Consider the following 13,635-nt stretch of genomic DNA (forward strand, 5'->3'; position numbering starts at 1 on the left):
ATTATAATCTGCTTATAGCACTGTATAGTTATAGTTATAAGCACACATAAATATTCATAATGCTTTATAACAATAATAACACATTATAAAGCATTTTAAAATTACTTATAAGGTCAAGTATCATAATATTTCGTTATTGCTTGTCACTCATTGACATTTATTTTGCAAGGATCATAGTGTATTATAGTTGTAATACATTATAATCATTTTAATATGAGATATTTAATTGAAAGAGTTACAACTTTGACCTGTTGGTAGCGTTACAGGAAAAGTCAGGGGATTATCAAATTTGTAGAGTATATCCTCTGGGGAACATGCATTTTTTGTTGTAAATTTTATGGTAATCCATCAAATAGTTGTCAGGATATTTCACTGAACCTCATGCTGGCACTAGAGGCAAGATGGTAGGATTCATCCTCTGGGGAACATGAATGTTCACAGCAATCCATTTAACATTTGGTTTCCATCCCTTCAATGGATAAATAAAGTTTTGTAGATGATTGAGTGCAAATATGTAAATGTGCAGGTCAGTGCAAAGGATTCACCAAAGAAAATGTGGCAGGCAAGAGCTGAGAAGCTCCCCCAGCAATTTGAGTGCCAAACCATTCAGTGACTCCTTGTGTCCTGCACACATCAGCATTCATTATATTTCTCTACTTTATTTGTGGTTTTCCTTTATTTTGTCACCCATCTGTTAATATCCGTGGACATGTACAACACAAGAACTGATCATCTGCTTTTCACAACCACTGTAAACTTTGAGCTGAGCCTTGGTGAATGTGTGGAGGTTGCTCTTGACTGTGGATTTTATAATTTCACTGTGCACTTTGTTCATTCCATCATTAATGCAGACCTCGTCTTCTTTTTCTTTGTTATGTGTGTTTCGGTCTTCTGCAAGATATTTTGAGTTGTTTGCTTCGTTTGTGATCCCCTTGACCCCACTAGTTGCATGTGCTTCACCATTATCCACCATTTCCATGGCTACTGAGTCCTGCATGACTGCCAAACTCTCAAGGTCCAGACAAAAGTAAAGAGCAATGAAATCCACAGCAGGCTCATGGCCGAGGTTAAAGGTGTCAAATACTTCTCACACTGAACGATTCAACTTATCTGCTAGGTAACAACACTGAATCACACTTTTGAAACGCCACAACGGGAAACCAGACATCCACTCACCTAAAAGGACATCCGTCATCACTATTGGACATATTAAGGATCTGTTACCAAGCTAAATCAATTCAGTCACCATTTTCTAGAAAGAAATGGTGGTGTCTGTTTAATTGTATTGACAACAAGGAGGAACAGGCCCCAAGAACCGGTTGCACCAGCTGCTCTTCTCAAACTTAGTTAATTTACTGTGTGTTTAGTTGGTTAAAGTTGAGATTTACACATGATTAAATTAAAAATTTTTGCACCACACATAGTTCTTATGTAGAGATACATGTATTTATCGCTACATTTATGTATTACCACCATTTATGTATTATCACCACAGGTTATATCTGTATATGTGACAGGTGTGTGTAGTGTATACAGTATGTGTATATATAGTCTTAAGTTTTTAGTTTATATTTATCTTTTGTCTTATTATTGTGGGAAATTTTTTATCTATTTGAATATCATCAATATAGTATTGATCAAGTTGTATAATCGTTTACTTTGGAAATTAATCAGTCATTTTATACCATTTGCAAAATCATTATTCTTCTATTCCAGTCTTTAAGTCTTACTAAGTGAACAAACAGTTAAGGTTAACCATATAAAATTTTTGTAACTTTAGATGTGTTTGATGCCTACTCCCATAGAAATAATTGGCCAAAATATCATTAAAACAGTCAGCAGCATAGTAGGGAGTGCCCAAGAATATGAGATAATGGTGTATTGATTAATGAGTTTGACCATTGATTAATGAATTTGATCCAGAGGGATGCAGAATGGGATTAGCACAAGTGCTTCATTCAAGGACATGTTGTGGAATCAAAGCAGAGTGTGACCACTCAAATTATGTTGATAATTAAGCACAGGCATAATGTAAGTAGCCACCATTGTGTTTTGAAAAAAAACAACAACTCATGTAACCTGAGTATATGAGGATGTGGTTTTAATGAGGCAATACCTGGAAATTGTACAGGTAGGAGTGACAGTAGGAGGTAATTTACCGTTAGGCTCCACAGAGGGAGGGGTTAGGGTTAAGGTGTAAAAGTGAGTGTTTTCTGATTCTTTAACAGTTGCTCCATGGACCAGCTCAGTTTGCATGTACTCTGTTTGAATTTACAGTAAACCTATTTCTATATCAAACTCTTTGAGATCAATGTGTTTTCTTTTATGAGAAACTGAGCAGTGTGCTGAAGACCTGAAGACATCTGGCTCAGCTGAAGGTTTTCTCCCACATTATCTTATATTATTTATCTTACTTTTCAACTAATTTTGAGCTGCTGTATCACATGAATTTCCCCTGCTGAAACCAATAAAGTTCATTCATTCATTCATTACACATGATAATTGCAGGTGTAACTGTTGCATGGCTAACTGAACCAACTGACAAGGCTAATGTTAGCTTGCCATTATATGACCTGTTTAGATCGAAGAGTACTAAAAGGTAATTGAAAAATATTGACATATCAGAATAAACATTTGATTAAAATTCTGTTTAATATTGATGTAAACTGAGAGGATTTCCCCCAATAAACACAATATAACATCAGTTAGATTAGCATAAATGGATATTTCCCACTTACTCTAAACTGGATGAATACTACTGACTATGAAATACATTTGGTAATTTTCTACATGTATGGAGCTATGCATAAAACAAAATTCTACATCCACAAAGGATTGATTGTTAAGTTTATATCATTTGGCCACCTAAAATTGATATTTTTGGAAGTTATGTTAGCTTGTGATGCGACAGTGACTTCCTGTTTCCGCTGCTGATGACTGAGCAAGGTAAGCTATTTATAATGTTTTAATGGTGCAGCACGATTCAGTAAATCACAACTTTTCATAAGAACTTTGGAGGGACTTTTCATGCAGATTTATGGATTTATGAATACTTGGTGCAACCCAATCCTGAAAACTAAGCTAAACAGTTTTTCCTCAGACCATCAAGGTAGTGTAGCCTGTAACAAGACCAACCAAAACTGCCAGGATAATAAAGCTGAACACAGTAAATAAAACAATGGTTCTTTTAGTTCATGCCCACATGACAGCAGGGAAAAAATACATGAGAAGCTTGTCATGCTCTGGTTGTGCAAGAGACAAAAAGCAGCATTTAAATGGCAGTCAGTGCTTATCCCAGTATTTGTTTCAGAGTAGCAGAAGTGATCAGCCCCTGGGCCAAACACATCAGCTAAACTGATTGAAAGCCGATGCCTGGTGGAGCTTTATCGCTTTCAGAAAGGTCACTTCCTCATTACATTGAGCACACAAAGGTTTGGAGACAGATGACTCTTAACTGGCTAAAAAGCCAGAGCCACAGAGGCTCAACATGTCACAGAGGTTCAGCAGATCTATTTTACACATATACATGAACACACAACACAACATTTTCTGAAATCTCTGTCTATAACCTTGTCTGGTATGAAGCTGATTAGAACAGCATTAAATTTCAAAGTTTAAAACATTCCTTACTGTATTCAGGGAGAGGCCCCTGTTGCAGCTGGGTTTTTGAAAACAATACCTCCCTTATTGGGATTGCAATGTCATCTTTCAAAATTAATTTTCCTTGAAATGAAATGGTCATTTCATCTGTCTGTGGTCTGCCCGCTTCACAGAATTATACTAGATAGAAGTGTTAATTTATTGGGGTTAGTGTCATTTGCTCTGCACAGTTTTAATATAGCTACAGCAGAATATTAATTTTGTTAAAAAAAAGTATGGTACATGTTGCACAGAGATGCATGCAGTCCAAAACAATGTCAAACTCAAATAAAAAAGATAAATTGATGCAGACTTAGTAGCATTTCTGTTTTCCATCATGACAAAATGTCTGTGGCTGCCGTCTTAATGTTATTCTTAATGAAAATGGTTGATGTAAATGGAAATGGTTGTTCTATCCAGTCTCATGCTTTGTTTGTGTTTGACACTGAACTCATTATCTGCCTTGCTGCAGCCATCAGGGTCCATATAACTGCAGGTCCTTGGGGCCTCCTGGAATGTTACCATGTGACTATTTCACTGTTAGCTAGCATGAAAGGTGAACGGTGCATGTGTCTGCATGAATTGCGTGCAATCATATGCACACAGACAGACGCCTTAAGATACTTTAGGAGTGAGCTATGTAATTGCGGGGACGAAACAGTGGCTTGCTGTGCAACAGATATTATATATTGGATTTAAAGGATAAGGCTAGTGATTTTCTGTATTTTTCTCATTGTCAACAAATCTTATGTGCAGAGCCAAACCAACAATGAACTGATCTTAATTACAAGTATTGTGTGTGTATCCAAAGCCCAATATATCATATTTCTCTGTGCTGTAGACCTCAGTCATTGTTCAAAAACTATTACAAACACCTGTGAAATGTTCCTTCACCACGAAGATTATGGTCATGGTAGTTTGTTTAGAAAAGGCTCCAAAGACTAATAACAGCAATCAAGTTTTCAGTCTCTCGAGAGTAGTTCTGTGTAAAGCGGACACCACTGTGCATGCACAGGAACGCGGTTTCATTTACAGAGCTTCGCTAGCTTGTTGTGCTACATAACAACCTCTTAACTTTGTACTTAAGTTCTCTGTGAAATTTATAATGTAGCACAAAGTCAAGAGGTTGTGATATGTAGCACAACAAGCTAACAAAGTATTTACACAGAACTACTCTCCAGACACTGAAAACATGATCACTGTTCATGATCACTGGCGAAGGAACATGTCACCCACTGCAGTGGTGTGGTTCATTGATGTGTTTTTAATAGTTTTTGGACAACAACCGAGGTCTACAATACAGATTTGTTGACAATAAGAAAAAATATAGAAAATTGTGAGCCAAATCCTTTTAGTCCATGGTGGCCCATTCACTCATATTGTATTTATACTTTTTTAACAGAAAATGTATATAGTAAAAAAATTCTCCATTCTCCAGTAATACTTCAAAATACACAGCATTGCACACTGATTGAGTGTACTTAAGCTCATTGTGATGACATTCACAGTTTATGAGTTATTATCAGTAATATAATACATTAAAGACTATGGAGGATCATTCAGTCCCATTCTATATATGACACAGCACCTGTATACAGTACAGACTTAATTCATATTTAAAAATGCTCAGACCTGTACACTGATCAGTCATGAATTAGCTCATTATTATGACCTGTACAGTTTATGAGTTATATACCATAATGATGAGTGCTCAATTCACTCACATTGCATCTATAACTCAGTCAATGAGTTTTCACACCATATAAATCATGCCATTTAGTATCAATGCAATAAGCAATCATACACATTTTCTTTAGAAAATGTTTCCCTACTTTTTGATGTTTTAGCCTTGTTTTATGCAGGTGAGGATTAACAAAGAGCAGAAGAAATACAGGTTTTGAGAAGAGGATAATCAATTGAATTAATGGGTGTCACTGACTCCTTATAGCTCAACACAGACAACTCTGAGTCACTCTGAAATGCTTGATGATTACTCCATGTGTAACTTTATTGTCATTAACCACCAAGGACAAGCAGTTATTGCACTGACTGTTGCACAAGTACTTCTGTTGTAGTGGAAAAAGATCACAAGAGACACGTCTGTTCTTGCAACACAGCAGGAAAAAAAAATCCCCAAAGACGGATAAGAAGGACTTCCCATCACACTTAAAGTAAACAAAAGACAAGTTCACAGATTTTCTATGGAAAATCCTCCTCAGTGTTTGCCAATTAAAAGTGTTGGTCATACTGTGTTAGTCCTTGTGACTACATTGTCAGGCTAATGGATTCATGGGAAGTTTCAAATCATAAGCAGTAGGACTTGAAAACCACCATCAATGACAAAATCTAAGCACATACAAATATAAACTCCTTTTTAGTCTGTTTTGTTAGTCACTGTTAGAGTGGTCTTTTTCCAGCAAGAAATGTGTCAGAAAAGTCCACCCATTTTCATTTTCACCTTTCTCGTCAGTCAATCAAGTGCACTTAGTTTAATCTTTGTTTTTGTTTTGTTCACGTGACACACCTAATGCTGGCCAACCCATTTACGGAAATAGTTTTTATTGGGTGCAATGTACAAGTACCTTGATTAGCTTTGTTTACTATGAGTGGTTTTTTTTTTATGACTGTAGAAGTTTCCTCTTTGGCTTACTAGAGCATGAGATCAGAGAGGAGTCAGATTCTCCGTGCTAATAGGCTGCAAGATTATCCCTACCCTGACTGGATTGTTGGACGATTGAGGGTCAGTCAGTTATCTCTCTCGCACACACCCTCACACACTAGCTTGCTATTTTAAGTGATGGCTGACATTTGAAGCTATTTTGTGTAGAGCTTTTCTGAATGTGACAGTTAAAATAGATGCTCTGATTCAAAGGGATTTTGTTTGTAATCCCTCAAACTCTGAAACCCTTATACAGAGGTTGCAACACAGAGCAGGATAAAAATAACATATTGTTGTCTTTGGGGTCAATGATCTTGAAGAAAAATTAATTTGACAGTGTAGGTCCCATTGAAAACATATGAAACCCAGTGGATCAGGAAATATATTATAGTGCATGAGAAGTTTGAAGTTTTGCCATCAGACTGCCCTTGCTACTCTCTTACGGACATAGACATAGATGGGCCAGTGTCCAGGCTTACCAGCTGGACATTCTTCACCCTCTGGCCTTTCATTTTCTCTGTCCTTGATTAGAAGCATCTCCATAGACAGATAACAAGGTCAGAAACAGTATTAAAACATATTTTTTAATCTTGTAGTATAATTTCATCTCTATTTGTCAAAGTAATCTATTATTATTGTTACTAACAGCAGTAGTTGCTATAAAATGGGTCATTACAGGCAGAATATTTCTGTAAAAGTGACCTTGGATATTTGAGTTGTTATATGTTGAGTCTTTGTTATTATTTGTAATGTAAGTATTCATGTAAAAGTTGGTAATATCTTCCATATTTGTTTGAACATGTGTTACCTGTTGCAGCCTTCACCCTAATAAAACCAGAGTCACTTTGCACATGCCTGCTGCCTAACCAGGAACCAGGATGTATAAAGGTAACATAGAGTCAGTAATTGTTGCTTTCGTCGTCACTAGACGGCTGATAATTTTCCAGCATTTAGTCTAGAGTTTCCTTCTCAGACATCCCATTTTCATTTCCTGTCTGGTTCAATTCTGAAAAAGAATTTCCCAACACAAGTTCCACCCCTAAAAACAATAAAAAAGTCAATGGAGTCGGAAAGTCCAGGAATGAGCCATTATACTCTTAACTCTTTTCCTAAAATGATTTCATTTTTAAAGACATTTCAATCCAATTATTCACAACATCAGTAAACCAACAGCAGCTGGCCATTCTAGTTGTAGGTTCTTTACTGATTTGAATAAGAGCTTTGTTGTATTTAAGGTATGCATGTGCGTGACAATAACGTCTGATGAAAAGATAACATCCACAGGAGCAGAGCACACCAGTAAGTCTGCTGATAAGAACAATGAAAAAAAAAAGTTTTATTAAACAAATCTCTCACGCAACTGACACCATTATAGCTCAACACAATAACAGGAGATCACTATCATATATGCATTAGTTTTATTTCACTGTCAATAAAAAGCCTGCAAAGTCCATTTTAAGAGCCTTGTTATGGTGAATTGTGTGGTAAAACTCTGTGAGTCCTTTGATTACATTCTGGGTGAGAAGGCATCAGAAATGGCCATACCATCATGACTTTGTTCTAATGCGCGTCGTCATGCTGCCAACTAGTTTCTACACTCTGCAGGTTAAAGGGTAAAACATTTGTCCTCATAAATATGGGTAAAAGGTGCACTACGCCAGTTAAATGGCTGGTTTAGTTTGTACTTAATGCAATAACAATGACTTTATTTTACTATTTTGGTTTTGTGAGCAGTTATCTTAGTTATTTATTTCACAATGTGATGGCAGATGTTGAAACAGAAACACAAAACACGGATGTCACTCAAAAGTTCAAGAAGTTCTTTTCCTCATTTCCTTCATAGAAGTCTTCACAAAGACAACAATGCAGTCTTACTAGAAAACAGCCACACAAAAATGGCTGTACAGCGCAGCATTTAAAGCATTAAAGCATTTTTGCTGTCAATACTTTGCCACTTATCAGCTCCTGTTCGTGAAATACATTCAGTGAAGTAACCAAAAGAAAGAATAAACTTAAATGTTTATTGTAAAGTTGCATTTGGCCTCAAAATGTAAAAGCACAATTTTACATTATTATACTTTTTTTCTGAAACAAAGCCAACTGGTCTTTGATTGTGATTTGAAATTTCAAATCAGCATAACAGCAAATCTCTGTAGCTAACATGTTTTGGAAAAGAAATAATCATACTTTATGGTTATTTGGCATAGTTTTGTTGTTTAGAGCAGAGAGTTAATAGTCCTAAAACTAGAGGATGTGGCACTTTTGAACCATGTTCTCTTGTCAGACTTTTTATGCCAAAGGTTTGATTTGTACAAAAAATAAGATATGTAATGTTGTGTTTCACATTTTGTTTATAATGTTAATTTAGCCTTGTTAAAGGATAGGTTCACAATTTTTTATGGACACTTAAAACAACAGTCAGGTGTCCATATGAACGCTGAAAGAGTTTTCCTCGCTGTAATCATTCCTTCTTTTCATGCTGACTATTAAAATGCTGACCCTTCAAATGCGCTTTCAATGTAAGTGATGAGGACCAAAATGCACAATGTGTCCACACAGTCATTTTGTGCCAAATGCATTTAAAGGTTTATCTGAAGCTTATATGAGGCCTCAGCAGTCTGAGTTAGTCATATCAAGTGGATATCTGCCACATTTACAGTCTTTTTAGCATAAATGCCCTATTTTTTCACTTTGTTTCTCTGTTGAGCTGTGGTGGAAGTATTATAACAAAAAGAGGAACTTTGGCACTAAATGGTTGAACTGTCCTTTAATATTGAATTGTGAATTCACAGGCTGTGTAGCATTTACAAGAATCATGGCTGTGGTTCAAACATTTAAAAAAGCGTTTTGATTTTTTGGTACTGTTCTTTTAAACTCAATAAATCCTATGGACACTGTTGGCTGGAACAACAAAGCAAGACATGAAGCTTCTTTTAGAATGGTAACATTTTCATGAATTTTGAAAACATTAAGTTTGCTTGATGTCAAATCATGTCAACCATATTGCTTTTAGTAGTTTTTCTCAGTGCAAAGACTGTTTAAATGCGTTGACATTAAATAACAAGAAATGCAAAGAGGCACCAGAATTGTAAAAATAAACAGTTTTTGCAAACATTGTTAGATTAAAAAATACTTTAAGGTGCATGCATTGAGAAAATATCATTCTTTGTGTTATGATATGTCTATATATATTTTTCTATATATAGGTTCCTTCTTTGTATGAACAGCCATGCTAAGACCATTCAGCTAAATAATGTTGTAGTAATGCTATAGTGGAGATCCATCTAAATAGTTCAGTGGCTCTACAAGACTTTGTATTTCCTCATTCATATATATAGTTGTTTCACTTGTCTCTAAAAACAAACCGCCATTCAATGTCGTGACTGTAACCTCGCCTGGCACTCATTCTTTAAAGCCGCTGAACAACAATTTGGGTTATTTGGGTCAGACAAGTTGACAGAGTAAAGGTGTGTCTTCAAAAGCCCAAGGAAGAAAAATGTTTTAGAATTTCTCTTTCGTGCAAATAGGAAGCAACGTTTCTTAAGGTTCAGGAACTGTAAAAACCAAGAAACATTCATTGTTTGTGTGACTCATATCTTGAGAAGCCTGCTGTGGGACTTAGACCACGTACTTCATCCCTAACATGCTGTCATCAGTAGACATTCACATGACAAACACCGTTTCACATTTATTATTCCAATGTGACATAAGTTGTTGTTGTGGAATCACTTTCTGTTACCAGTGGAAAACATTACTGCAGGTTATAATAATGGTACCCTTTTGGTTTGACGTTATGTTTTTCAAATGTGTAACACAAAATACCAGACAGAGAACAATATGAATTAAGAAAATAATTACTGCTTTTAGATCTAAATAGGCAATTCCTTTGATTTACTCATATTTTAATTAAATACTATATGCGCGGAATGATTTTGATTATTTTTGGACCACTTGAACCTACTAAAAGCCCACTGTATTATTTTAAAATGTCAAAGTAAACAGCAAACCTTGAAAAATATAGATGGATAAGATGTTTTGGCTGTCAACAAGTAGCAAGAGTGTTTAAGGAAAGACAAATATCAATTTTATGTTCAATACAGGGACAATTAGCTCAGTGGCATGATTAGCCTAGCGTAGCGCAGCAACTGGCAGCATGGGCAGCTGCTAGCCACAGTCACAAGTGAACAAATAAAATTTTTAAAATGTAATAAACTTCTTTCAGCAACTCCCAAAAGTATTTTTTACACATGGTATCCTGTTCACCAGGAGACTAGTCACCAATACATCCAGGAGTCAGCTGGGGTTTGACACGTTCAGTTCAAAGCTAACAACTTTGCTACGCTACTTCCGAGATATGCAACCACTGGGCCCAGATGTCACAAGCAAAAAAATGCTTCAATCTGTATCCTAACTGCTCATTAAACCACAATGTCTCTCTTTACCAAACATTTTTAATGCATACAACATGCAGGTTATTGGAAGGCCTTAGTTAAGCTAGCTGTTTCCCTCTGATTCTAGTCTTTGTGATTAGCTTAACACCTCACAGAGTGACCTCTCGACTGACTGTACAGATATGAAAATGACGTTGATAAGACAACAAATTTCCCAAAAATATCAGAGTTCTTTGTGCACGATGGAAAACGGTAGCTCGTAGCCTCAGGAAATCACATGGATCCTGGTGAAAGTTGAAAGGTTGGTTGAAAAGATAAGATTAAGGCCCTTTGCAGGTTTAAATAGCAGCCATAAATTACTCAAGGACTCCACACACATACACTGACAGAGATACACACACAGAAATAAACCCACGAGTTCAAGATTCAAATGTTTTATTTGTCACATGCTCGTACAATATGTGCAGTGAAATGCAGGATGGTATACTCTGCTAAAAAAGGCTGGTATGCTATAAAGAATAATGATTAGATTTAGAGTACAAATAAGAATTAGAAAGAAATGAAAGGAGACAAAAAGGAAAGATAAAAACAAAAATCTGAATATATGTAATATAAGAGCCCACAGACATGCTAGCAGCTCTGTGAGGCTGTACTTAAGAACAGTGATTCCAGTCTTTGTGATGAGTTTAACACGTCACAGAGCAACCTCTCGACCAAATGTACATATATGAAATTAATGTAGATAAGACAACAAATTTGCCAAAATATCAGAGTACTCTTTATGCACAGTTGAAAACAAAAAGAACAAACAATGGTAGTTCTCAGCTTCAGGAAATCACATGGATCCTGGTGAAAGTTGACTGTAATAAAGATAAGATTAAGGCCCTTTGAGGGTTTAAACAGCATCCATAAATTACTCAAAGACTCCAATAACAGATAAAACTAATCACAACAAAGACATTTGCTCTTACCGAAAAGGAAACTGTGTCTGTAAGCCAAACCCTGAACTATATCCAACTTCCTTTGAACAATGTTCACAATGGCTTTGGGCACTTTGGACATGTTCACATACACACACAAACACAAACACACACAAGGTCATTTGAGCAGTTTTCAGATGGGTGAAGTGTTTAAATGTTTAGTTTAAAGCCCTGTAACCTTGATGTGATGCTAAAGTGAGCAAACCTGCATAGCATAGAGTGTGTAAACACCTGGGTATCGTTTACAGTCCTTTTACAATTACTGAGATATGAATATTAATCATTAGTTGTATTTAAAAGGATTTCAGTTAATTTGTCTGTTTCTCTTCCTCCTTCCTTCTCCAGGAAACGAGGGGTTTTCATTTAACAAGAAGTAGAAACTGTTGTAATCAAAGGATATGATTCTTTTTTTAAAAAAACAAAACTTGCTGACTTGCATTGCACGATACAGTATGACTTTAAACACACAGTGAGTGTGCACTGTGTGAATAATGTATTATTGTAACTATTTAAAAAGAGAAAATAAACCTGCAGCTGTTTTTCATATCAGGTTCACAGTCTTATTCAGTATAATTAAAATAAGGGTGAGGTTCACAAAGGGGAACTTTGATTCTCATTTTGTTTCTTACAGGATGGCATTTAATACCTTACACAAACCAGTTAAGACACAGTACGCCTGGAGCTTTCAGGGCACTGAGATACTTGGCTTCTTTGCCCGGTTGGTAACATGGGCAACATGTTTTCACCATAGTTAACATTTACAATAGGTTACCCAACTGAAAATAGGTCAAATCAGATCATTTTACCTGATCTGTAATGTTATTTGCTTCAAATAATATGGCTTGGCATACTGCCAGTAAGTGCAGTTATCATAATTCAGAATACAATAAGCACTGCATTCATAGGGCTGCAATGAATTAAAACATGTGGAAAACTTTAACAAAAACTGCTTAGAAAAATGTTGTTTCAGGCATTAAAGTGTGATATTTCAAGGGTTATTCACTCAAGAAATAACTCATTCTGTTGACCTATCCAGTGTCAGCACAAATTCTTTCTTAACCAATTCTCCTGCGGATGATTTCAGCAGGATGGTTGCTGTGTCACATAGTCATTTTGTATTGTGTGACTAGCTGTAATTATGTTGTTTTTCATGTGCCAGTATTATTTTCACATCATGTAGTCATGTTTCTGTTTTAGGATGTTTGAGATGAATCTAATATTGAGTTAAATAAGTTCTTTATCTGCTTGGAGGGTGCAGGTAAGATGTTTGGCGCTGATATTCAAAGTGATTTGCGTAACCTTCTTGTTCAGATATAAGTCAAAGTGGGCCTTTTTGTTAAGCTGTAACATCATCCACTCCTTTTTAAGATGGGTCCTTCTATATTACCTGATCCTGAGGCCCTGTCTTGAAGATAGAAAATCTAGTTTTAAGGTTTTTCCAGGTTTTTTTTTTTTTTTTAAATAAATAATTGTTGTTGGAATACATTGTGATACAGATAATATCACATTTAAAAGCATTCAATAGTTTTCAAACATTTGAGATAAAACTGTTTTTCCACATCATAGATCAGTAGTTCTCAAACTTTTTCACATCAAGGAACCCTAGACTGATACAAATTAGACCATGGACCACCATTTGAAAAGATTTTGTCCCGGTTTCCCCCATCTGATTTTTTCCTTTAGATGTTTCATTACAGAAAGTGTATGAAACCCATGACCAAAAAAGTCACACAATCTATCATCTATCAGTGTTACTTATGAATGGAATTACAGTGAAAATAAATTATTTCCCTTGTTACCCCTCAAGAACCCCTGGGGTCCCCGGACCCCACTTTGAGAACCACTGTCTTACAACATACATCCATGTCTTACATACGAGATAAATACACTGCTGACATCTGGTGGTTGACTGCAGGTCACTACACTTTAAAATGGCCTGGTATGACCTTCACTTTCACATGTACAT

Source organism: Thunnus albacares, chromosome 4, assembly GCF_914725855.1.
Source record: "Thunnus albacares chromosome 4, fThuAlb1.1, whole genome shotgun sequence".
Lineage (NCBI taxonomy): Eukaryota > Metazoa > Chordata > Actinopteri > Scombriformes > Scombridae > Thunnus > Thunnus albacares.